General features: G+C 42.5%; 1 protein-coding gene across 3 annotated transcripts in view; it reads left to right on the top strand.

The window, feature by feature from the left end:
• The first annotated feature begins 16,783 nt into the window (after positions 1-16,783).
• LOC138663226 (gastrula zinc finger protein XlCGF57.1-like) overlaps positions 16,784-25,000 on the top strand; it is a 69,840-nt gene continuing 61,623 nt past the window's right edge. For 2 of the 3 annotated variants that reach the window (XR_011318133.1, XR_011318131.1), the window contains exon 1: positions 16,784-16,849. The gene's annotated coding sequence lies outside the window, so the exon portion shown is untranslated. The remainder of the gene's footprint in view (positions 16,850-25,000) is intronic. The other variant, XM_069749388.1, reaches the window with a different exon arrangement.

Raw genomic sequence — 25,000 nt, 5'->3', positions numbered from 1 at the left:
GAAATGTATTTTCCATCTCATCCAAGCGTCGTGAGCAAACATCTGGATCACTTACGATCCTACGGACTCTATCAAATTGTGAGCAAGGAATTGCTTTTTTAACAGCTTTGGGATGACAACTCTGGTAAGAGAGAAGATTATAACGATCTGTATCTTTCACATACAAATCAATCATCAGTGTACCGTCAGACTTTTGGATTACCTTGGTATCTAAGAAATTAATCACTTCACGATTAAAACTTAATGTAAAAGAAAGTTCAGGCCAAATTTAATTAATATAGTTAAAGAATTCATATAGACTCAATCATGTACCTCTCCACAAGCAAAACACATCGTCGATGTACCTGCGCCATAATAAACAATGGGACTGATATATCTCATTACTATATATAAATTATGTTTCAAAAGATGACATGAAACCATTAGCATATGGTGGGGCCACATTGGACCCCATCGCTGAGCCCTGTACTTGAACTTAAAAAGTGTTCTCAAAGATAAAGAAATTTTCTGTCAAAACCAGATGTAATAAGTCTAAAAGGAAGGAAATTACTCTAGAATCCATATGGGAGTCATTAAGAAGTTGTTCTATCGCCTTGATCCCTTTTGCATGTTGAATAGAAGTATATAGATTGTTTACATCTAATGTAACTAATAAAGTGTCCTCAGGTAGTTTTCCTAATCCATGAATAATCTCCAAAAATGCCCCTGTGTCTAGCAAAAAAGCCGGTGTTCTTTTAATAAGGGGTGTCAACACTTTTTCCAACAGAATTGACAGTGGCGAAAGAATAGAGTCCGTAGAGGTAACTATTGGTCTACCTGGAGGTTTCTCTAAATTCTTATGTATTTTTGGTAATACATAGAATACGGGAATTAATTTACTAAAAAATCCTTAGTTTTTTTTATCTATAATCTGTGTAAGTAACGCTTCCTCCAATATACCAGCAATCTTATTTCTGATTCGGGGAGTAGGATCAATAGCTAGAGGCAGATACAGTGGGGCAAAAAAGTATTTAGTCAGTCAGCAATAGTGCAAGTTCCACCACTTAAAAAGATGAGAGGCGTCTGTAATTTACATCATAGGTAGACCTCAACTATGGGAGACAAACTGAGAAAAAAAAATCCAGAAAATCACATTGTCTGTTTTTTTATCATTTTATTTGCATATTATGGTGGAAAATAAGTATTTGGTCAGAAACAAACAATCAAGATTTCTGGCTCTCACAGACCTGTAACTTCTTTTTTAAGAGTCTCCTCTTTCCTCCACTCATTACCTGTAGTAATGGCACCTGTTTAAACTTGTTATCAGTATAAAAAGACACCTGTGCACACCCTCAAACAGTCTGACTCCAACTCCACTATGGTGAAGACCAAAGAGCTGTCAAAGGACACCAGAAACAAAATTGTAGCCCTGCACCAGGCTGGGAAGACTGAATCTGCAATAGCCAACCAGCTTGGAGTGAAGAAATCATCAGTGGGAGCAATAATTAGAAAATGGAAGACATACAAGACCACTGATAATCTCCCTCGATCTGGGGCTCCACGCAAAATCCCTCCCCGTGGGGTCAGAATGATCACAAGAACGGTGAGCAAAAATCCCAGAACCACGCGGGGGTCCTAGTGAATGAACTGCAGAGAGCTGGGACCAATGTAACAAGGCCTACCATAAGTAACACACTACGCCACCATGGACTCAGATCCTGCAGTGCCAGACGTGTCCCACTGCTTAAGCCAGTACATGTCCGGGCCCGTCTGAAGTTTGCTAGAGAGCATTTGGATGATCCAGAGGAGTTTTGGGAGAATGTCCTATGGTCTGATGAAACCAAACTAGAACTGTTTGGTAGAAACACAACTTGTCGTGTTTGGAGGAAAAAGAATACTGAGTTGCATCCATCAAACACCATACCTACTGTAAAGCATGGTGGTGGAAACATCATGCTTTGGGGCTGTTTCTCTGCAAAGGGGCCAGGACGACTGATCCGGGTACATGAAAGAATGAATGGGGCCATATATCGTGAGATTTTGAGTGCAAACCTCCTTCCATCAGCAAGGGCATTGAAGATGAAACATGGCTGGGTCTTTCAACATGACAATGATCCAAAGCACACCGCCAGGGCAACGAAGGAGTGGCTTCGTAAGAAGCATTTCAAGGTCCTGGAGTGGCCTAGCCAGTCTCCAGATCTCAACCCTATAGAAAACCTTTGGAGGGAGTTGAAAGTCCGTGTTGCCAAGCGAAAAGCCAAAAACATCACTGCTCTAGAGGAGATCTGCATGGAGGAATGGGCCAACATACCCACAACAGTGTGTGGCAACCTTGTGAAGACTTACAGAAAACGTTTGACCTCCGTCATTGCCAACAAAGAATATATTACAAAGTATTGAGATGAAATTTTGTTTCTGACCAAATACTTATTTTCCACCATAATATGCAAATAAAATGTTAAAAAAACAGACAATGTGATTTTCTGGATTTTTTTTTCTCAGTTTGTCTCCCATAGTTGAGGTCTACCTATGATGTAAATTACAGACGCCTCTCATCTTTTTAAGTGGTGGAACTTGCACTATTGCTGACTGACTAAATACTTTTTTGCCCCACTGTATGTCTCTATTAGACAATTGTAATAAAATCTCAGTAGAAAGAGTAATCCATAACTACTATTGCACCCCCTTTATCTGCCCCTTTGATGACTATATCTTTATCCTCCATAAGCGTTTTAAGAGCTGAATGTTCAGCCTGTGGTAGGTTAGATCTAAAGGTAAAATCCCCTCTAACAACCTGTTTACAAAAATTAGAAACTTCTCTATTTATCAATGTAATAAACGTTTCAACAGGTGCACTATTTTTAGGAGACGAGAAATTACTTCGCAATCTCAAACCCAAATCCTTCAAATTGATAGGTGTAGTCTGGGTTACATAGTAACGAAAAAGAAAATCCAGCTCACCATAGTAACAGTTCCACTCGGAGCACGGAAACGCTGTGTCAAGGCGTGGGGAATCCAAAAAGCAAATAAAGAAAATCCAGCTCAATGAGACAGTGAAAAGTAAAAACTTGGTACTTTATTCACTTCATGTAGAAGCAGAGGATAAAAACATCAGCACAATAAGGATAAGAACACTATCTATCTACGCGTTTCAGGTGGCAAAGCACCCTTTATCATGATTAAGGGTGCTTTGCCACCTGAAACGCGTAGATAGATAGTGTTCTTATCCTTATTGTGCTGATGTTTTTATCCTCTGCTTCTACATGAAGTGAATAAAGTACCAAGTTTTTACTTTTCACTGTCTCATTGAGCTGGATTTTCTTTATTTGCTTTTTGTAGTCTGGGTTACCAATGGCGGAGAAGTGATAGGTGTTTGTTCATGAAAATAGGCTTTTAGTCGTAAATTCCTATAGAACCTCTCTAAGTCAATATTTAATTGGAAAGAATTAAATCTATAAGTCGGACAAAACGATAGACCTTTCTCTAACAGACGTAACTGAGATGTATTTAGAGATTTTTTTGAAATATTTATAACCAAGTTTGATTCATTACCTGAGACCGGGTGTTCATGGTGTGACGATATGTCTCTGTAACATTGGCCCCCCCTCCTCGTCCTTTTCTTGTGTTCTGTCTCCGACCTGATCCTAAAAAAGAACGATTATAATCCATGCGCTCATTATCCGAGCTTGAGGCTGAAGAGCCATCTGTATATCTATAGGTACGATAATTTGGACGAAAAAAAGGGTTTTGCCACTTATACACTCTCTTCTGTAAGTAATCCTGAGTGTCCCGTATAAACTTCTGTCGTTTGCGTTTCTCCGTTTCTTTCTTGAAATTGTCCACATTATCTTTAGTACGCGTTTTCACTGAATCAAATTCTTCCTTCGGTAATGAATCTTTCAACTGAGTCTCAATGCTGGAAACCTTGTCCTGACAGTTCTTAATTTCCTTGTTCAAATGATCTAGAGTCAAAGTCATTAGGTCCACTGAGCACTTATTTAATATCTGCTCAAATTTGCGCAAAATTCAGAGTTATCTTGAAATAATGTAGGTCTTAAGGAAACACGAAGGCCTCTTGGGATCCGTTGTGTTTTTAAATATTCGGCAATAGTAATACTGTGCAATTCCAAACTCACAAGATGACGGGATTCCCTTTCCAGGTCCCGTGACTTGAACTCACTTCCAGAGACTTGTAAAAAGTCACTACATGCCGTGACTTGTGAAACAATATTTGCCACTTCTGTTTCACTATACGAAAAACCAACTGCAGACATATCTTACTTCTTCAAATATCTTGATCCAGAATATGAAAAAAAGTGATCACAATCTACTGGCGCACATGCTTTTCTTTTATGTGGCTTAATTCCTTTTATATTTCTATTTCTGGTCCTAGAACTCCTATTGGGGTCCTTTATGCTATACCAGTGATTTCACTTGTTTCTGCATCCACTGGTAAGCGTTTTTTCATTTTTAATTTTCTTTTTCCTTGTTTAGTTTCTGGTTTCCCTTTTTTTTTACCCTAGTCAGGAGGATTTATTATATGGGAGCTGTGAGTTACATTTATGAGATCTTGAGACACAAGAGGCACGGACATTATACTTAATATAGATTTTTGCATATGGTTTATCATTTTTACATTGGGAATATCATGAAAGATGATAGTGAATGACAATGTTCATCTGTATATTATGTTTATTTTTTCATTGTCTGTAATATGTATCATTGACTAGTGGATGTGAGTTATGGAATGGATATCAAATTTTGTTTAAAACATTTTTTTTCTTTCTAAACGATATGGACTATATGGACAATCAGCTTTTCTGAAAACCTATGATGAATTATTGAATTAAATTTTGTATATTCGCAATATATGATCCAGCAGAGTAGAGGAATTACTTATGTATTTGAAATATGATTCTGATGTATATTGGCGTAAAATGAATTGTTTTGTTTTATGTCTTTTTCTGTTTCTTTTGTATCCTAGTCTGATGAAGGTCATAAAGACCGAAACGTTACGTTATGAATTATAGTTGGATCATTAAATAAACAAATCTTTCATGATTTTTGAGTGCCGGATTTTTTCTCATTATATTGAATAGGGGTTGGCATCCCTTCTCTGAGCACCTGATTAAAGGAGGAGTGACGTGATTGACAACTTATATGAATTTGGTCATATTGACCGCTATATTGCCGGCAATGCATTCAGAAGAAGAGTATACACATCCATAACAATACATTGTGTATACAGTTGTGCTCAAAAGTTTACATACCCCGGCAGAATTTTTGCTTTCTTGGCCTTTTATCAGAGAACATAAATGATAACACCAAACCTTTTCTCCACTCATGGTTAGTGGTTGGGTGAAGCCATTTATTGTCAAACTATTGTGTTTTCTCTTTTTAAATCATAATGAAAACCCAAAACATCCAAATGACCCTGATCAAAAGTTCACAAACTCTGGTGATTTTGGCCTGATAACATGCACAGAAGTTGACACAAATGGGTTTGAATGGCTACTAAAGGGAACATCCTCACCTGTGACCTGTGACATATGCCAAGGGAAAATTGTTCAGGATGCAAAGAAAACCCACAAATAACATCAGCCGAAATACTGGACTTTCTGAAAACTAGCGGTGTGGCTGTTTTCAAGATGCACAATAAGGAGGCACTTGAAGAAAAATGGGCTGGATGGTCAACTCGCCAGAAGAAAGCCAAATAACCCTGATCAAAAGTTCACATACCCCATTTTTTTTTTAATACCGTGTATTGCCCCCTCTAACATCAATGACAGCTTGTAGTCTTTTGTGGTAGTTGTGGATGAGGTATTAAAAATAATAAGCAATTACAAAAATGATTTTTTTCCGTTAGACTTCCAGATCTTGAACCCATGGCCTCAACATTACTGACAGGAACTTTCAGCTGCTGAGCCACAAGCTCTGGTGAAGGCGCTGGCAGAATTCTGTGTACTTGATCTATATTCCAGGCTCTGACTACAGGCAGATTATACTGATAGAAATACACTGCTGTGTACAATGGATGTTTCTGTGTCCTAGAGGAGAATAAGAGATTTTTTTCATCCTATAAAATTACTAAAAAATAATAATGAAAAACTGATTATTAAAAAATGTAATTTTTAATGTTTTTTTTTAAATAATAAGCATCACAAATCAGTAAATAACACGGACTTGTCTGTGTCAATTGTAATTGTAATGATCCGCACAACACAGCGATCAGATTATTTACAGGAATCTGTAAATTATGGGAAAACAAAGGCGTACTTGATATTTTTCTCTATTAAACCCATAAAATACTGTAATAAAACTGTAATGCTCAGACTGTGTTCACACATAGTGTAAATGCCGAGTTCTTTCTTCTGCTTTTTTTCTGCAGGAGTCTGCACCAGATGACGCAGTGACAGTCTCCTCTGATTATTCCTGTTTGCTGCATTTCTTTTATGCGTTTTCTCCCATATTTGATGTGTTTTTGGGGCAGATATGAAGCAGAGTTGAACACTTTTTTTAATAGTACAGAAAAGCTTTGATTCTGCGCTTTAACCCCTTCCCGACCCATGACGCCACGTAGGCGTCATGAAAGTCGGTGCCAATCCGACCCATGACGCCTATGTGGCGTCATGGAAAGATCGCGTCCCTGCAGATCGGGTGAAAGGGTTAACTCCCATTTCACCCGATCTGCAGGGACAGGGGGAGTGGTAGTTTAGCCCAGGGGGGAAGGTGGCTTCACCCCCCCGTGGCTACGATCGCTCTGATTGGCTGTTGAAAGTGAAACTGCCAATCAGAGCGATTTGTAATATTTCACCTATTAAAACTGGTGAAATATTACAATCCAGCCATGGCCGATGCTGCAATATCATCGGCCATGGCTGGAAACACTAATGTGCCCCCACCCCACCGATCACCCCCCCAGCCCTCCGATCTGTCCGGTACACTGCTCCGGCTCCCCTCCGTCCTGTGCTCCGGCTCCCCCCGTGCTCTTGTCCGCTCCCCCCGTGCTCCAATCACCCCCCCTGCACTCGATCCACCCCCCCCCGTGCATCATCCACCCCCCCGTGCTCCGATCCACCCCCACCCGTGCTCCGTTCCACCCCCCCCGTGCTCCGTTCCACCCCACCCGCGCTCCGTTCCACCCACCCATGCTCCGATCCCCCCCCCTGCTCCCTCCCACCCCATCATACTTACCGATCTTGCCGATGTCCGTCCGTCTTCTCCCTGGGCGCCGCCATCTTCCAAAATGGCGGGCGCATGCGCAGTGCGCCCGCCGAATCTGCCGGCCGGCAGATTCGTTCCAAAGTGCATTTTGATCACTGAGATATAATCTATCACAGTGATCAAAATAAAAAAATAATAAATGACCCCCCCCTTTGTCACCCCCATAGGTAGGGACAGTAAAAAAAATATAGATTTTTTTTTTCCACTAAGGTTAGAATAGGGTTAGGGTTAGGGTTAGGGGAAGGGTTAGGGTTTCGGTATGTGCACACGTATTCTGTTCCTCTGCGGATTTTTCCGCTGCGGATTTGATAAATCGGCAGTGCTAAACCGCTGCGGATTTATGGCGGATTTACCGCGGATTTTCTGCGCATTTCACTGCGGCTTTACAACTGCGATTTTCTATTGGAGCAGTTGTAAAACCGCTGCGGAATCCGCAAAAACAAGTGACATGCTGCAGAATGTAAACCGCTGCGTTTCCGTGCAGTTTTTCTGCAGCATGTGTACAGCGATTTTTGTTTCCCATAGGTTTACATTGAACTGTAAACTCATGGGAAACTGCTGCGGATCCGCAGCATTTTCCGCAGTGTGTGCACATACCTTTAGAATTAGGCTATGTGCACATGGTGCAGATTTGGCTGCGGATTTGCAGCAGAGTTCCATCAGGTTTACAGTACCATGTAAACATATGGAAAACCAAATCCGCTGTGCCCATGGTGCGGAAAATACCACGCGGAAACGCTGCGTTGTATTTTCCGCAGCATGTCAATTCTTTGTGCGGATTCCGCAGCGTTTTACACCTGTTCCTCAATAGGAATCCGCAGGTGAAATCCGCACAAAAAACACTGGAAATCCGCGGTAAATCCGCAGGTAAAACGCAGCGCCTTTTACCCACGGATTTTTAAAAAATGATGCTGAAAAATCTCATACGAATCCGCAACGTGGGCACATAGCCTTAGGGTTAGGGTTGGAATTAGGGTTGTGGTTAGGGTTGGGTTGGAATTAGGGTTGTGGTTAGGGTTACGGGTGTGTTGCGGTTAGGGTTGTGATAAGGGTTATGGCTACAGTTGGGATTTGGGTTAGGGGTGTGTTGGGGTTAGTGTTGGAGGTAGAATTGAGGGGTTTCCACTGTTTAGGCACATCAGGGGTCTCCAAACGCAACATGGCGCCACCATTGATTCCAGCCAATCTTGCATTCAAAAAGTCAAATGGTGCTCCCTCACTTCCGAGCCCCGACGTGTGCCCAAACAGTGGTTTACCCCCACATATGGGGTATCAGTGTGCTCAGGACAAACTGCGCAACAATTACTGGGGTCCAATTTATCCTGTTGCCCGTGTGAAAATAAACAAATGCTTGCTAAAACATCATTTTTGAGGAAAGAAAAATGATTTTTTATTTTCACGGCTCTGCGTTGTAAACGTCTGTGAAGCACTTGGGGGTTCAAAGTGCTCACCACATATCTAGATAAGTTCCTTGGGGGTCTAGTTTCTAAAATGGGGTCACTTGTGGGGGGTTTCTACTGTTTAGGCACACCAGGGGCTCTGCAAACGCAACGTGACGCCCGCAGACCATTCCATCAAAGTCTGCATTTCAAAAGTCACTACTTCCCTTCGGAGCCCCGACGTGTGCCCAAACAGTGGTTTACCCCCACACATGGGGTATCAGCGTACTCAGGAGAAACTGGACAACAACTTTTGGGGTCCAATTTCTCCTGTAACCCTTGGGAATATAAAAAATTCTGGGCTAAATAATTATTTTTGAGGAAAGAAAACGTATTTATTATTTTCACGGCTCTGCATTATAAACTTCTGTGAAGCACTTGGGGGTTCAAAGTGCTCACCACACATCTAGATAAGTTCCTTGGGGGGTCTAGTTTCCAAAATGGGGTCACTTGTGGGGGGTTTCTACTGTTTAGCCACATCAGGGGCTCTGCAAACGCAACGTAACGCCCGCAGAGCATTCCATCAAAGTCTGCATTTCAAAACGTCACTACTTCACTTCCGAGCCCCGGCATGTGCCCAAACAGTGGTTTACCCCCACATATGGGGTATCAGCGTACTCAGGAGAAACTGGACAACAACTTTTGGGGTCAAATGTCTCCTGTTACCCTTGGGAAAATAAAAAATTGCAAGCTAAAAGATCACTTTTGAGAAAATAATTTATTTTTTTTTTCATGGCTCTGCGTTATAAACTTCTGTGAAGCACTTGGGGGTTCAAAGTCCTCACCACCATCTAGATTAGTTCCTTTGGGGTCTAGTTTCCAAAATTGGGTCATTTGTGGGGGATCTCCAATGTTTAGGCACACAGGGGCTCTCCAAACGTGACATGGTGTCCGCTAATGATTGGAGCTAATTTTCCATTTAAAAAGCCAAATGGCGTGCCTTCCAAACAGTGGTTTACCCCCACATATGGGGTATCAGCGTACTCAGGACAAACTGGACAACAACATTTGGGGTCCAATTTTTCCTATTACCCTTGGAAAAATAGGAAATTCCAGGCTAAAAAATCATTTTTGGAGGAAAGAAAAATTATTTTTTATTTTCATGGCTCTGCGTTATAAACTTCTGTGAAGCACCTGGGGGTTTAAAGTGCTCAATCTGCATCTAGATAAGTTCCTTTGGGGGTCTAGTTTCCAAAATGGGGTCACTTATGGGGGAGCTCCAATGTTTAGGCACACAGGGGCTCTCCAAACGCGACATGGTGTCCGCTAACAATTGGAGCTAATTTTCCATTCAAAAAGTCAAATGGCGCGCCTTCCCTTCCGAGCCCTGCCGTGTGCCCAAACAGTGGTTTACCCCCACATATGAGGTATCGGTGTACTCGGGAGAAATTGCCCAACAAATTTTAGGATCCATTTTATGCTGTGCCCATGTAAAAATGAAAAAATTGAGGCTAAAATAATTTTTTTGTGAAAAAAAGTACTTTTTCATTTTTACGGATCAATTTGTGAAGCACCTGGGGGTTCAAAGTGCTCACTATGCATCTAGATAAGTTCCTTGGGGCGTCTAGTTTCCAAAATGGGGTCACTTGTGGGGGAGCTCCAATTTTTAGGCACACGGGGGCTCTCCAAACGTGACATGGTGTCCGCTAAAGAGTGGAGCCAATTTTTCATTCAAAAAGTCAAATGGCGCTCCTTCCCTTCCAAGCCCTGCCGTGCGCCCAAACAGTGGTTTACCCTTACATATGAGGTATCAGCGTACTCAGGACAAATTGGACAACAACTTTCGTGGGTCAGTTTCTCCTTTTACCATTGGGAAAATAAAAAAATTGTTGCTAAAAGATCATTTTTGTGACTAAAAAGTTAAATGTTCATTTTTTCCTTCCATGTTGCTTCTGCTGCTGTGAAGTACCTGAAGGGTTAATAAACTTCTTGAATGTGGTTTTGAGTACCTTGAGGGGTGAATTTTTTAGAATGGTGTCACTTTTGGGTATTTTCAGCCATATAGACCCCTCAAACTGACTTCAAATGTGAAGTGGTCCCTAAAAAAAATGGTTTTGTAAATTTCATTATAAAAATGAGAAATCGCTGGTCAAATTTTAACCCTTATAACTTCCTAGCAAAAAAAAATTTTGTTTCCAAAATTGTGCTGATGTAAAGTATACATATGGGAAATCTTATTTATTAACTATTTTGTGTCACAAAACTCTCTGGTTTAACAGAATAAAAATTCAAAATGTGAAAATTGCAAATTTTTCTAAATTTTCGCCAAATTTCCATTTTTATCACAAATAAACGCAGAATTTATTGACCTAAATTTTACCACTAACATGAAGCCCAATATGTCACGAAAAAACACTCAGAACCGCTAGGATCCGTTGAAGCGTTCCTGAGTTATTACCTCATAAAGGGACACTGGTCAGAATTGCAAAAAACGGCAAGGTCTTTAAGGTCAAAATAGGCTGGGTCATGAAGGGGTTAAAAATGTAATTGCGTTTTTTCTCTTCATACATTTTTTTTCTTCTTACGTTTTTTTCAGAAGAAGCTTATAGAGAAAAAATGCATCAAACCCCAGAGTTCAGCAGCGTCTTCAGGCCACAGAGAGCGGAGATTTCATGAAATTGCGTCCACTTTGCATTGAAATATAGTCCTTGTTAACATGTAGAGTAAGGCTATGTGCACACGTTCAGGTTTTTTCGTGTTTTTTCGTGGTAAAAACGATATAAAAACTCATTAAATACACATACATTATGCATCCTATCATTTAGAATGCATTTTGCATGTTTTGTGTACATGATGCGTTTTTTTTTCGCGGTAAAAACGCATTGCGGTAAAAAAAAGCAGCATGTTCATTAATTCTGCGGATTTTCTGTGTTTTTCCTTCTATTCTATGCATTTGGGAAAAACGCATAAAAAACGCATCAAACGCTTGAAAACGCGGTAAAAACGCATGCGGATTTCTAGCAGAAATGTCCGGTTTTTGTCAGGAAAATTTCTGCAAGAAATCCTGACGTGTGCACATACCCTAAATGCTGCGGATTTTCTTTTTTTTTCATAAAAATTCTGCTGTTACCTGCCAAGCAAAGAGGATGAGATTCTATGAGAACTGCGCCGCTATTAGGCTATGTGCACACGTCATACATAGTTACATGTAACTAACTATGTTACTATGTATGTTACTATGTTACATACATACATAATTAGTAAGGCCGAAAAAAGACATTTGTCCATCCAGTTCAGCCTATATTCCATCATAATAAATCCCCAGATCTACGTCCTTCTACAGAACCTAATAATTGTATGATACAATATTGTTCTACTCCAGGAAGACATCCAGGCCTCTCTTGAACCCCTCGACTGAGTTCGCCATCACCACCTCCTCGGGCAAGCAATTCCAGATTCTCACTGCCCTAACAGTAAAGAATCCTCTTCTATGTTGGTGGAAAAACCTTCTCTCCTCCAGACGCAAAGAATGCCCCCTTGTGCCCGTCACCTTCTTTGGTATAAACAGATCCTCAGCGAGATATTTGTATTGCCCCCTTATATACTTATACATGGTTATTAGATCGCCCCTCAGTCGTCTTTTTTCTAGACTAAATAATCCTAATTTCGCTAATCTATCTGGGTATTGTATTTCTCCCATCCCCTTTATTAATTTTGTTGCCCTCCTTTGTACTCTCTCTAGTTCCATTATATCCTTCCTGAGCACCGGTGCCCAAAACTGGACACAGTACTCCATGTGCGGTCTAACCAGAGATTTGTACAGAGGCAGTATAATGCTCTCATCATGTGTATCCAGACCTCTTTTAATGCACCCCATGATCCTGTTTGCCTTGGCAGCTGCTGCCTGGCACTGGCTGCTCCAGGTAAGTTTATCATTAACTAGGATCCCCAAGTCCTTCTCCCTGTCAGCTTTACCCAGTGGTTTCCCGTTCAGTGTGTAATGGTGATATTGATTCCTTCTTCCCATGTGTATAACCTTACATTTATCATTGTTAAACCTCATCTGCCACCTTTCAGCCCAAGTTTCCAACTTATCCAGATCCATCTGTAGCAGAATACTATCTTCTCTTGTATTAACTGCTTTACATAGTTTTGTATCATCTGCAAATATCGATATTTTACTGTGTAAACCTTCTACCAGATCATTAATGAATATGTTGAAGAGAACAGGTCCCAATACCGACCCCTGCGGTACCCCACTGGTCACAGCGACCCAGTTAGAGACTATACCATTTATAACCACCCTCTGCTTTCTATCACTAAGCCAGTTACTAACCCATTTACACACATTTTCCCCCAGACCAAGCATTCTCATTTTGTGTACCAACCTCTTGTGCGGCACGGTATCAAACACTTTGGAAAAATCGAGATATACCACGTCCAATGACTCACCGTGGTCCAGTCTATAACTTACCTCTTCATAAAAACTGATTAGATTGGTTTGACAGGAGCGATTTCTCATAAACCCATGCTGATATGGAGTTAAACAGTTATTCTCATTGAGATAATCCAGAATAACATCCCTCAGAAACCCTTCAAATATTTTACCAACAATAGAGGTTAGACTTACTGGCCTATAATTTCCAGGTTCACTTTTAGAGCCCTTTTTGAATATTGGCACCACATTTGCTATGCGCCAGTCCTGCGGAACAGACCCCGTCGCTATAGAGTCCCTAAAAATAAGAAATAATGGTTTATCTATTACATTACTTAGTTCTCTTAGTACTCGTGGGTGTATGCCATCCGGACCCGGAGATTTATCTATTTTAATCTTATTTAGCCGGTTTCGCACCTCTTCTTGGGTTAGATTGGTGACCCTTAATATAGGGTTTTCATTGTTTCTTGGGATTTCACCTAGCATTTCATTTTCCACCGTGAATACCGTGGAGAAGAAGGTGTTTAATATGTTAGCTTTTTCCTCGTCATCTACAACCATTCTTTCCTCACTATTTTTTAAGGGGCCTACATTTTCAGTTTTTATTCTTTTACTATTGATATAGTTGAAGAACAGTTTGGGATTAGTTTTACTCTCCTTAGCAATGTGCTTCTCTGTTTCCTTTTTGGCAGCTTTAATTAGTTTTTTAGATAAAGTATTTTTCTCCCTATAGTTTTTTAGAGCTTCAATGGTGCCATCCTGCTTTAGTAGTGCAAATGCTTTCTTTTTACTGTTAATTGCGTCAGGATTTCTTATAGAAAATTCCTGAAGAAAACCGGACATTTTCTGCAAGAAATCCGCATGCGTTTTTTTCACGTTTTTCTCACGTTTTTCGTGCGTTTTTTTCGCGGTTTTTTCCCAATGCATTAAATAGAGGGAAAGACGTGGAAAAATCCGCAAAATTAATGAACATGGTGTTTTTTACGCGGAAAAAAACGTATCATGTGCACAAAAATTGCGGAATGCATTCTAATTGATGGGATGCATATGTATGCATTTTTCTATGCGTTTTTATCGTGTTTTTATCGTGTTTTTATAGCGATAAAAATGCAACGTATGCACACAGCCTTAGGATCCAGCAATCAGTATCTCACATTATGTAACAGTCAGTATTTCTCTATATTCTTGTGTCTCCGCCTGTTACAGCTGTTCTTCCTTCCCTTCTTTCCTTGCCTTTCCCATTCCCTTCCTCCGTCCTCTTAAATGTTTTATATATAAGGTCTTATACCTGTACTGTAACCCCTTCCCCTGCCTATCCTGTACAGACCAATCTTTTTCATTGTCCTACTCTTTCATTTTTCCTCATTTTCCTTAATAAACCATATTTTTCTCCCCCTTCTCATCCTTAACCCTTTCCACCCTGTATTTTGCCTACATCTTTCATCCCTTTATATTTCCCTTTTTTGCTGTTATTTGGTTCTTGTCTGTGTCTATATTATGGTGTATTTATAATCCGTCTCCTCCTTTTTCTTTACCCAATTTATGTAAGAAATCCTTAAAAACTACTATAACATAGAAGGCGCCCGCTGTGCCCCAAAGACGTGGCTGATCGGTGCGGTTTTGATGGCTTTTTTTCTCGTCTTCTAGGTGGAGCCTAACAAAAACGCAGCTAAAAAAAACTGCAGAAACTTTATTAAGTGCAGAATCAAAGATTTTCTGTACTATAAAAAGTGCATTAAAAAAGCGGTTTCACATCTGCACCAAAAACGCATGAATGAAGGAACAAACAATAATCCCCAGGTCCCACGTGCTGGACCAGAGACCCCTGAATCCACCTCCTGCTCCTCTCTAGTCCCAACTGTCCCCGTTACAGCGGACAGTCCCAGATTTGGGTCTACACCCTGCAGTCTCAGGTGTCTGCTGAATTTCCCTCTACCAGTGCCCCTCTGACAACTCCCCCTGTCAGGGCAGAAAAAAAATGGTAAATGGTCGTGGATTGGGGTGTGGCCAAAATTTGCTCCTATGTGCGCCGCATGATCTGTGCTTCAAAATTTGAGACGTGCACAATTATTTGGTGTAACACTGGTGGATGTGGACCCACTGCACCACAGGCCGGGTTGACCCTGGAGGGGTGTAACTAGGTGTCCACCAGGTCTTCACTAGAGCTACTGGTGGAGAGGATAAGCTGGACAGCCGGAAGACACCAGGTACTACTCCAGGGTAGTCCCCAGGACTGGAGCAGCTGATCGGGGGTCAGAGACACAAGTGTGAGGTACAACAGGAGAAATGAACTGCCTAGGAACTAACATTCAGCAGAGCGGTAGGTGAAGCTGTGTAATATAGGACCTGCCGGCATGGGATAGGCTGGGGAACCTAAGGACACAGCAGGGTTATATTCCTGTAGAGACTGGCCAATCCTGCCATAAGGCCAAATGGAAACAACATGCTGAGAAGCCGTGCGGTGACCATAGTGAGTAGGGAGGCGCTGAGAGGGCAGGTGAGGTACCACCGTAACACCTGGGTAGGAGCCCACTCAGATGTTTCCCCCCGAGCTGAACCCCTCGCTGCGCCTCAGAACAAGTGTAATATTATCTTCACAGCCAAGTGGTAAAGAAATCAGTCACACCTGTGGGATAAAAATGCTTTTACACCCTGAGATGACTTCCCTGGTGGGTACAGGGTCCGAAATGGGGTCACTTTAGGGGGTTATATGTCTTCACACACCACGGGGGCTTTGTAATTGGCCCCCACAAGTGAGTACTGCCAAATTACTGCTCCAAAAGCAAAAAAGTGACTCTCCCCATTGGAGCCCGGCTGTGTGCAGTTTGTGACCTCAGGTTTGGGAGAAATTTCCGTATAAATTGTGGCTCCATTTTACTCTGTGAAATTGAAAAATTTAGATCTAAAACATTTTAGTGGAAAAAAATAATTTTTCCATGACCCAGAAATATAAAGATCTATGATGTAATAGTGGAAGAAAATGCCCCCCACCCCAGATGGATTCCCTGAGGACTGTTGCTCTGAAATGGGGTCACTCTGGGGGAGGGGGGGGGGGGTCACTGTTCTGGCAGCTGCACATTATTCCAGACAAATGTACAATCCAAAAACCAAACAGTGATTCTTCCCCCTGGAGCCGCGAGATCTCCTGCCACATTCTGGATGTCGCCTCATTCTCCAGAAATTACTTTATAAATTGTGCAGCGTCCTATAAGATATTCCTGCCCACAGCGCCCCCATCCAGCGAGTGTCTGAGAAAGGTCATTACACCGAAACGTCACCATGTTCACGTGTTATATACGGTCCGCTCCGTACACCTCGTACACACACGGCTCTGCTCCGTACACCCTGTACACACATGGCTCCGCTCCGTACACCTCGTACACACAGCTCTGCTCCACACACCTCGTACACACATGGCTCTGCTCCGTACACCTCGTACACACATGGCTCTGCTCCGTACACCTCATACACACACGGCTCTGCTCCGTACACCTCATACACACACGGCTCCGCTCCGTACACCTCATACACACCGGCTCCGCTCACCTCCTACACATCGGCTCCGCTCCACACACCTCATACACATACGGCTCTGCTCCGTACACCTCGTACACACACGGCTCTGCTACATCCACACTGTAAACCCCTCCTGACTCCACAAATAAACTTCCCCTCATCCAGCTCCATGACAACCACTACAGCAGAGTCCTGCATACACTGAGACCCCTGATCATGTGACCCCTGACTCCTCCCCTCCTGTGACCTCATCACAGGTCCTGTGCGCACAGTGCAGCCATTCAGCTCGTCTGCTGGAGTTGCCCTTTAAGATCAGGTAACGTTTGGCAGAAGTCTCCTGCAGTAAGCACAATTCCCCCAAGTGACTGGATCCTGCAGATCTCTGGAGGGGCGGCTCTCGGGCCTCGGTCACTTTCTTGTGCCCCACGGTACATTAACCCCAATTACCTTCCAAGTCTGTGATACTTTCTCTCCCCTGAGCCCTCAGTGATATTACAGACGGGAGTTTCCAGAGCGCTGGATTCAGGGCAGTCCTAGTGTGACTGAGCCGTGCGCCTCCATCTATAGTTCTGTTGTGGTAGGTGGTGGAGCCGCTCGTTCCTCTGCATTGTTCGTAGTGAAATAATCTTGTCCATTGTCAGGATGGACGCTGAGATGACGTCTAGTCTGGTGTGTGGCGCAGGTCTCCTGGCAGTGTGCTGCGGGCGCACGCTCTGGCCTATCACAGGGGCAGCACCTGCACGTCTGCAAACATCCTCAGCCAATAGCTGGGAGACGGATGTGTCAGAGGCTGCAGACCGTTACACTGCATCCACTGCAGAAGGTCTCAGTAGTTTGCAAACGAGTGGTCACCTCCCCGATGCTAATGGCCACACCTGAACCTGAGTGTTGATATACTTGCTGCTGGCAAGTGTGGTGATATTTTCTATTTGCACTTCCCTGTTGAGGCTTGGAGCTGCAGCAGTCGGCTAGTGTCCTCTGTGGAGTTTGAAGGATGACGGTATTTCTCTCTGCCTCAACTCAAGCTAAGTTTCCCCTTGTTTTGTGTATCCTAGCTGTCTTTAGCAGTAGTGGGGATTGACTAGTGCTATCCTGTCCTTCCCGTTGCAGGACTTATCGCCATTGTCAGGCAGGGATTATGTATCCTGCTCGGCGATAGGTGTGGAACCTATGTAGGGACAATAGGGCAGACAGGATGACGATAGATCTGTCTAGGGGTCTTCACTCTCCCTTCCCTAGCGTTTGGTTCCCTTTCCCTTATCCCTTCATGTTGCACTTAGCCTTTTCTTCAAGTTGCATGACAGAGACTTTTGATATTTAAGGCACCCTCCATTATTGGGAGGTACTTTAGCAACTTTAGTAATCAGTGTGTTTTCTGTTACTTAGTTGTAAGGTCCCTGTACCTGTGCTCCCTTATCCTGATCTTGTCCATCATGTGCATCCTTCTGTAACCTACTCCTGAGCCCATCCTGCATCTACCAGAACCTGATACATCTTGTGCGCACCTATACTGCTACCCTCACCACTGCAGTCTGAACCTGCACCTGTGTGATCCTGTACCCGAGTCCGTCCTGTGTTCCTGACCATATCTTGTCTGTTTCCTATCCAGTACCCGTCTTTTTTTCCAGCCATACAGTCCTAATCCAGAACTTATTCTGTCTTTATGTGGTGCTCTGCTTCCATATTCATACTTATGGCTTCTGACAGGTCACTGATCCCTCACTGACCTGCCCTCTATTTTACAGACTGAATGTAATGTGTTTTGAAGAAAAATAATTTCACATTCAGCAGGCAGGTACTGATGGCAACTCCTGTGCCATAGCATGATCACATCTATAATACCCATTTAATTATTTTATTTGGTGATACAAACTTATTAAAAAAAAAATCTCTCTCAAAATGGCCCCAGCCGCGCCTGTGCAGTGGCATCTATTTGTAACATAGTTATTAAGGTTGAAGGAAGACTTTAAGTCCATCTAGTTCAACCTATATCCTAACCTAACATGCCCTAACATGTTGATTCAGAGATGTGATCTGATAGATGTTACTGCACAGGCGCTGCCGGTGCCATCTTGGTGGAGTCAATTTTTTTTTTCCTCTAACAAAATGGCACGGTCAGTGTCTGTGCAGTAGCATCCATCAGACCATAGGCGCGGCCGGCCCAATTTGAGATTTTTTTTTTCTGAATAAGTTTGTATCATCAAATATAATAATTAAATGGACATTATAGATGTGATCATGCTATGGCACCGTCACCGCCACTGGCACCTGCCTGCTGAATGTGAGTTTATTTTTTTAAAACATATTCAGTATGTAAATTAGGGGGCAGGCCAATGAGGGATCAGTGACCTGTCAGAAGCCATTCAGATGAATATGGAAGCAGAGCACCACATAAAGCCCCGCTCACAGGCCGCCCCGAAGCACGAGAATCTCATTAACTGAAGATGGCAAATAAAGATTAAATAACAACCACAAGACGGATTTCATTACCAGGTATCAATATAATCAGTATAATGGCACCTGTGTGTAGGTTACTGTGTACAATCCTGCTGACAGGTTCCCTTTAAATCCTGTTGATCAGAGGGGCCCTGACCATTCAGAAGCTCTTCCCTTATCCCAGGCCAAGTTGGATTACACGTAACTATAATAAGCAAATCTAGACGGCCGTATATCCGAACATGTGTCATGGCGTCCTGAGCGAAATCGTGCATATGTCTGGGACTTCCTGTAAATGTAACCGGTAAAATAACCATTCCCCCAATGTCCACTATGTTTCCATAATTGGCAATAGCATTTCTTAAATGAATGTATTCATCTACTCTGAATATTTCTTTCCTCAGTCGTATGTACAGAAGACACTCGCGTCCCACCTTGGCATACAGATCTACTATACATTGATGAAAAAGTTCCCTCCATTGTTGTCTGATCATTATTTGGTAGGCGTAGAAGTCCATAGCTGATATTTTATTGGTTGGTTTATTGGTCGGCCTAGCAGTGTTGGGATCAGTCTGTGTTAGATTATAGTGATCGCCATCTTGGCCATTCCACAATATTATCGGATATTGCAGAGCATCATATGATCTATGTGATTCTGTAATACGCTGAAGATTTTCTCTTTGTCGCTGAATAATTATATCTCGGCTTAGAAAGTCCCGTCCAACCATTACAATAGCTACTTCATTAACAGCCGGAGAATTAAATCTCCTTTTGTGCCACCAACCGGAGTCTTGTCTGCTCTTATTACAGCCTGATATTCCGCACTTGGCATTCTTTCTAAGGTTGTATTATAAAGGTTTACTAACTGATTGTGTTGATGGAAAACTCTTTGCAGATTCAAAGCAATGTCTTTTTGTCTCAGGTAAAACTTCACAAGGTCGATCAGGTTGTATCTGTTCATCTGCCAAACAGTAAATTTGTAAAAATGTTGGGTCTTGACTTGCTACAGGAAGCATCAGACCTATTTTGTGATATATTCGTCCCTGGACTTTAAAAGTCAACATAAATCCTGCTTCAAGTCCAGCTGTCGTACCAGAGGATGTAATCTGGAAAGATGAATTGTATCTCCTAATAACTTGTAGTAAATGCTTAGACTCCTGAGCTGTTCCCAACATGTAAGAAAAAAGTTCGGGAGGTAGAGTTAAAGGTGACAAACTGACTTCACCATTGACCACCACATACCAGGAGATTTAAGGTTAAACTAATTTGCTCGACAATGTTCTCATATTACGTCCATTTTGCCTTTTATGATTTTCATATGTGACCTATATTCCTGAACTGAGTCGTAGTGAAACAGTTCCAAACTTATATGATGGTCATCCTTCTGTTCAGACGTTTCTACATTCTTTGATTCAGCCTGGATTTATTTGACACTAAATATTGTAAAATAATAATAAGGGAAACATATGAGGAGATTTATCTCCAGTAATTGTATTATTACACAGGATTTTTATTATGTTACATCGGCTCATCTTCTTCTCATTCAGGTTTCTACAATATCAGATCCTCACAGTGAAGATCCTTCATATAAAATCATTTTTCAGAATTACCCATCAAAGATGGATATGGACAGCGACAAGATGGTGGAGAGGATATTACACCTCACCCTAACATAGTAACATAGTTCCTAAGATTGAAGGAAGACTTTAAGTCCATCTAGTTCAACCCATAGCCTAACCTAACATGCCCTAACATGTTGATCCAGAGGAAGGCAAAAAAAAACCCCATGTGGCAAAGAGTAAGCTCCACATTGGGGAAAAAAATTCCTTCCCGACTCCACATACGGCAATCAGACTAGTTCCCTGGATCAACGCCCTATCAAGGAATCTAGTGTATATACCCTGTAACATTATACTTTTCCAGAAAGGCATCCAGTCCCCTCTTAAATTTAAGTAATGAATCACTCATTACAACATCATATGGCAGAGAGTTCCATAGTCTCACTGCTCTTACAGTAAAGAATCCGCGTCTGTTATTATGCTTAAATCTTCTTTCCTCCAGACGTAGAGGATGCCTCCTTGTCCCTGTCTCAGGTCTATGATTAAAAAGATCATCAGAAAGGTCTTTGTACTGTCCCCTCATATATTTATACATTGTAATAAGATCACCCCTTAGCCTTCGTTTTTCCAAACTGAATAAAGCTCATTTGCCATTTATAAACCCAAGCTTCTAGTTTACATAAATCATCCTATAATATAAAATTGTCCTCCTCTGTATTGATTACCCTGCAGAGTTTAGTGTCATCTGCAAACATTGAAATTCTACTCTGTATGCCCCCTACAAGGTCATTAATAAATATGTTAGATAAAAGAGGGCCCAATTCTGACACCTATGGTACACCACTGCTAACCGCGACCCAGTCAGAGTGTGCTCCATTAATAACCACCCTTTGTTTCCTATCCCTGAGCCAGCTCTTAACCTACTTACACATATTTTGCCCTATCCCCATTATTCTCATTTTACATATCAACCTTTTGTGTGGCACTGTATCCAAAGCTTTTGAAAAGTCCATATACACTACGTCCACTGGGTTCCCTTGGTTCAGTCCGGAACTTACCTCTTCATAGAAGCTGATCAGATTAGTCTGGGAGGAACAGTCCCTAGTTAACCCGTGCTGATACTGGGTCATGAGGTTATTCCTCTTCAGATACTCCAGTATAGCGTCCCTTAGAATGCCCTCCAGGATTTTACCCACAGTAGAAGCTAAGCTTACTGGCCTATAATTTCCGAGTTCAGTTTTTTTCCTCTTTTTGAATATTGGCACCACATTTGCTATACGCCAGACCTGTGGTACAGACCCTGTTATTATGGAGTTTTTAAAGATGAAAAATAATGGTCTATCAATGACTGTAGTTAATTCCTGCAGTACTCGGGGGTGTATCCCCTTCAGGCCTGGAGATTGACACAAGATCCTACAACTATGTTCAAGAATGAATTACGAACCTTTTTGCGTAAAAATGTAGAATTGGGTGTTTTGTCCAGAAAAAAGGCTAAGAAGTTGCAGCTGGAGTTCCCACGCCGCCCTCACTAGAATTATATTCCAAAAGTCCCTCACTACCCCGCCAGGACGCCCCATTGTGCCATGGATTGGATCCCTTACAGAGCCATTATCACAGTACATGGATTGGTTGTTGCGCCCTTTGCTGCATGACATTCTCTCCTATATTAAGGATACTGATGGGTTTTTAGGGGTCCTTAGGGGTATTACTTGGCAGGCAGGCTTTTCCTTGGTCTCTATTGACGTGGAAAGCCTGTACACAAGGATCCCCCAGGATTTGGGTGTAGCAGCTTTGAGGAAAATTTTTGGGTCATTAATAAGAAGTGATGGTTTTGTCAACTTTGTGTGTGAGGGCATGGATTTCATATTAAAACACAATGCGTTCAAATTTATGGATTCCTTGTTCTTGCAATGCACTGGGACCGCAATGGGAACTCAGGTAGCATGCACTTTTGCGAACCTTTTTCTGGCTTTGTTGGAGGAGGATTATATGTACAATGTTGGAAATAATTTTTTGAGGCACATCAGACTTTATGTTCGCTATGTGGACGACATTTTCATGATACGGAACTGACCTCGTGAATCATTTGATGATTTTGTTCAGTATCTCAATGAGTCTAATCGAATGAATATGTCGTTCACATCGAGATATGGAGGCCTTGATTTGGATTTTTAGACGTACAAATTAACGTTGTGGATGGTGCGATCTGTACTAGAGTGTTTCGAAAACCGTCTGCTACGAACTCTGTCCTACATTTTGATAGTTTCTATCCGGCTCATGTAAAACGCTCCCTCCCTTATAGCCAATTATTAAGGTTGATGACGATTAATAATGCTCAGGAGTAGGGTTGAGCGAAACGGATCGTTCATTTTCAAAAGTCGCCGACTTTTGGCACAGTTGGGTTTCATGAAACCCGACCCGATCCCTGTGTGGGGTCGGCCATGCGGTACGCGACTTTCGCGCCAAAGTCGCGTTTCAATGACGTGAAAAGCGGCATTTCTCAGCCAATGAAGGTGGACGCAGAGTGTGGGCAGCGTGATGACATAGGTCCTGGTCCCCACCATCTTACAGAAGGGCATTGCAGTGATTGGCTTGCTGTCTGCGGCGTCACAGGGGCTATAAAGAGGCGTTCCCGCCGACCGCCATCTTACTGCTGCTGATCTGAGCATAGGGAGAGGTTGCTGCCGCTTCGTCAGAAGCAGGGATAGCGTTAGGCAGGGTCCATTAACCCCCAAACCGCCTGTGCTGTAGCGATTTCCACTGTCCAACACCACCTTTTGTTTGCAGGGACAGTGGAAGCTACATTTTTTATTTCCTCAGCGCTGTAGCTCATTGGGCTGCCCTAGAAGGCTCCCTGATAGCTGCATTGCTGTGTGTACGCCGCTGTGCAAACCAACTGCTTTTTTCAAAGCACAAATCCTGTTGTTCCTTCCTTTCTGCACAGCTATCTTTTTTGTTTGTCCACACTTTTGATTTAATTTGTGCAGCAGTCCACTCCTTGTTATTGCTGCCTGCCATACCTGGCTGAGATTACTGCAGGGAGATAGTAATTGTAGGACAGTCCCTGTTTTGATTTTTTTTTAATTCTCCCTGAAAAAAAATCAATAGTGGGAGATTAATCTTGGCATTTGTGCTTGAGTGCCAGTCGTGTGTGCCATCTCTCTCAAATTTCGGGGCACAGAAAACCTAGTGTGTAATACTGGCCCTGATTTCTTGGCAATTCTCCCTAACCAAAAAAAGTAGTGGGAGATTAAGATTGGCATTTCTGCTAGAGTGCCAGTCCTGTGTGTGCCATCTCTCCAATTTTGGGGCACAGAAAGCCTAGTGTGTAATACTGGCCCTGATTTCTTGGCAATTCTCCCTAACCAAAAAAAGCAGTGGGAGATTAAGATTGGCATTTCTGCTAGAGTGCCAGTCCTGTGTGTGCCATATCTCTCCAATTTTGGGGCACAGAAAGCCTAGTTGTTTTTTTTTGGTTTTTAAATTCTTCCTGAAAAAAAATAAATAAACAGTGGGAGATTAATATTGGCCTTTGTGCTTCTGTGCCAGTTGTGTGTGCCATCTCTCAAATAGTGGGCCACAGAAAGCCTAGTGTCTGTTTTTTTTTTGGGGGGGTTTAAATTCTCCCTGAAAAAAAAATAAACAGTGGGAGATTAATATTGGCATTTGTGCTTGAGTGACAGTCCTGCATGTGTGGCATCTCTCTCATTTGGTGCCACAGAAAACCGAGTGTGTAACATTGTGCCTGATTTTCCTTGCAGTCTCACCCAGCTATAAAGGGATATCTAAATCCTACAGAAGTTTGAGTTCACCTTGTAAGTTGTTTTACAGTAACAAATACCGTTACTTTGGTTACGTTTTTAAAACAATGAGGAAGTCTGGTGGAAGAGGTCGTGGCCGTGGGCGTTCATTGCCAGCTGGTAATGATGGTAGTGGTGGTGGAGCATCAGGTGGTCGTGGGAAAAACAATATAGCACCTAAGTCTCGAGCTGTGGAGCCAGGTTCGTCGTCTGGCTACACAAGGCCTCGAACGCTCCCTTTTCTCGGAGTAGGAAAACCGCTTTTAAAGCCGGAGCAGCAAGAGCAAGTTTTGGCTTACCTTGCTGACTCAGCCTCTAGCTCTTTTGCCTCCTCTTCTGAAACTGGTAAATGTAAAAGCAGCGCGTCATTAGTGGATGTTCACGGTCAGGGACAAGTCGCTTCCTTGTCCTCTTCAGCAAAAACAACAACAGAGAAGGATGCGTCAGGCGACACAACGGGTTACTCCATGGAGCTCTTTACACATACCGTCCCTGGGTTAGAAAGTGAAATAGTTAACAGGCCATGCCCATTACAAGTTGAATCGGACATGGAGTGCACTGATGCACAGCCACAGCCAGATTACTATGCTGTTCCTTTGACTCAGACCACAACATTGCCCTCGCAGTGTACTGATCCAGAATCAGGCCCTGATGAGACTATGGTGCCCCGTT

Source organism: Ranitomeya imitator, chromosome 2 (genome assembly GCF_032444005.1).
Source record: "Ranitomeya imitator isolate aRanImi1 chromosome 2, aRanImi1.pri, whole genome shotgun sequence".
Classification (NCBI taxonomy): Eukaryota; Metazoa; Chordata; class Amphibia; order Anura; family Dendrobatidae; genus Ranitomeya; species Ranitomeya imitator.
This window is presented reverse-complemented; position numbering and strand designations above follow the sequence as displayed.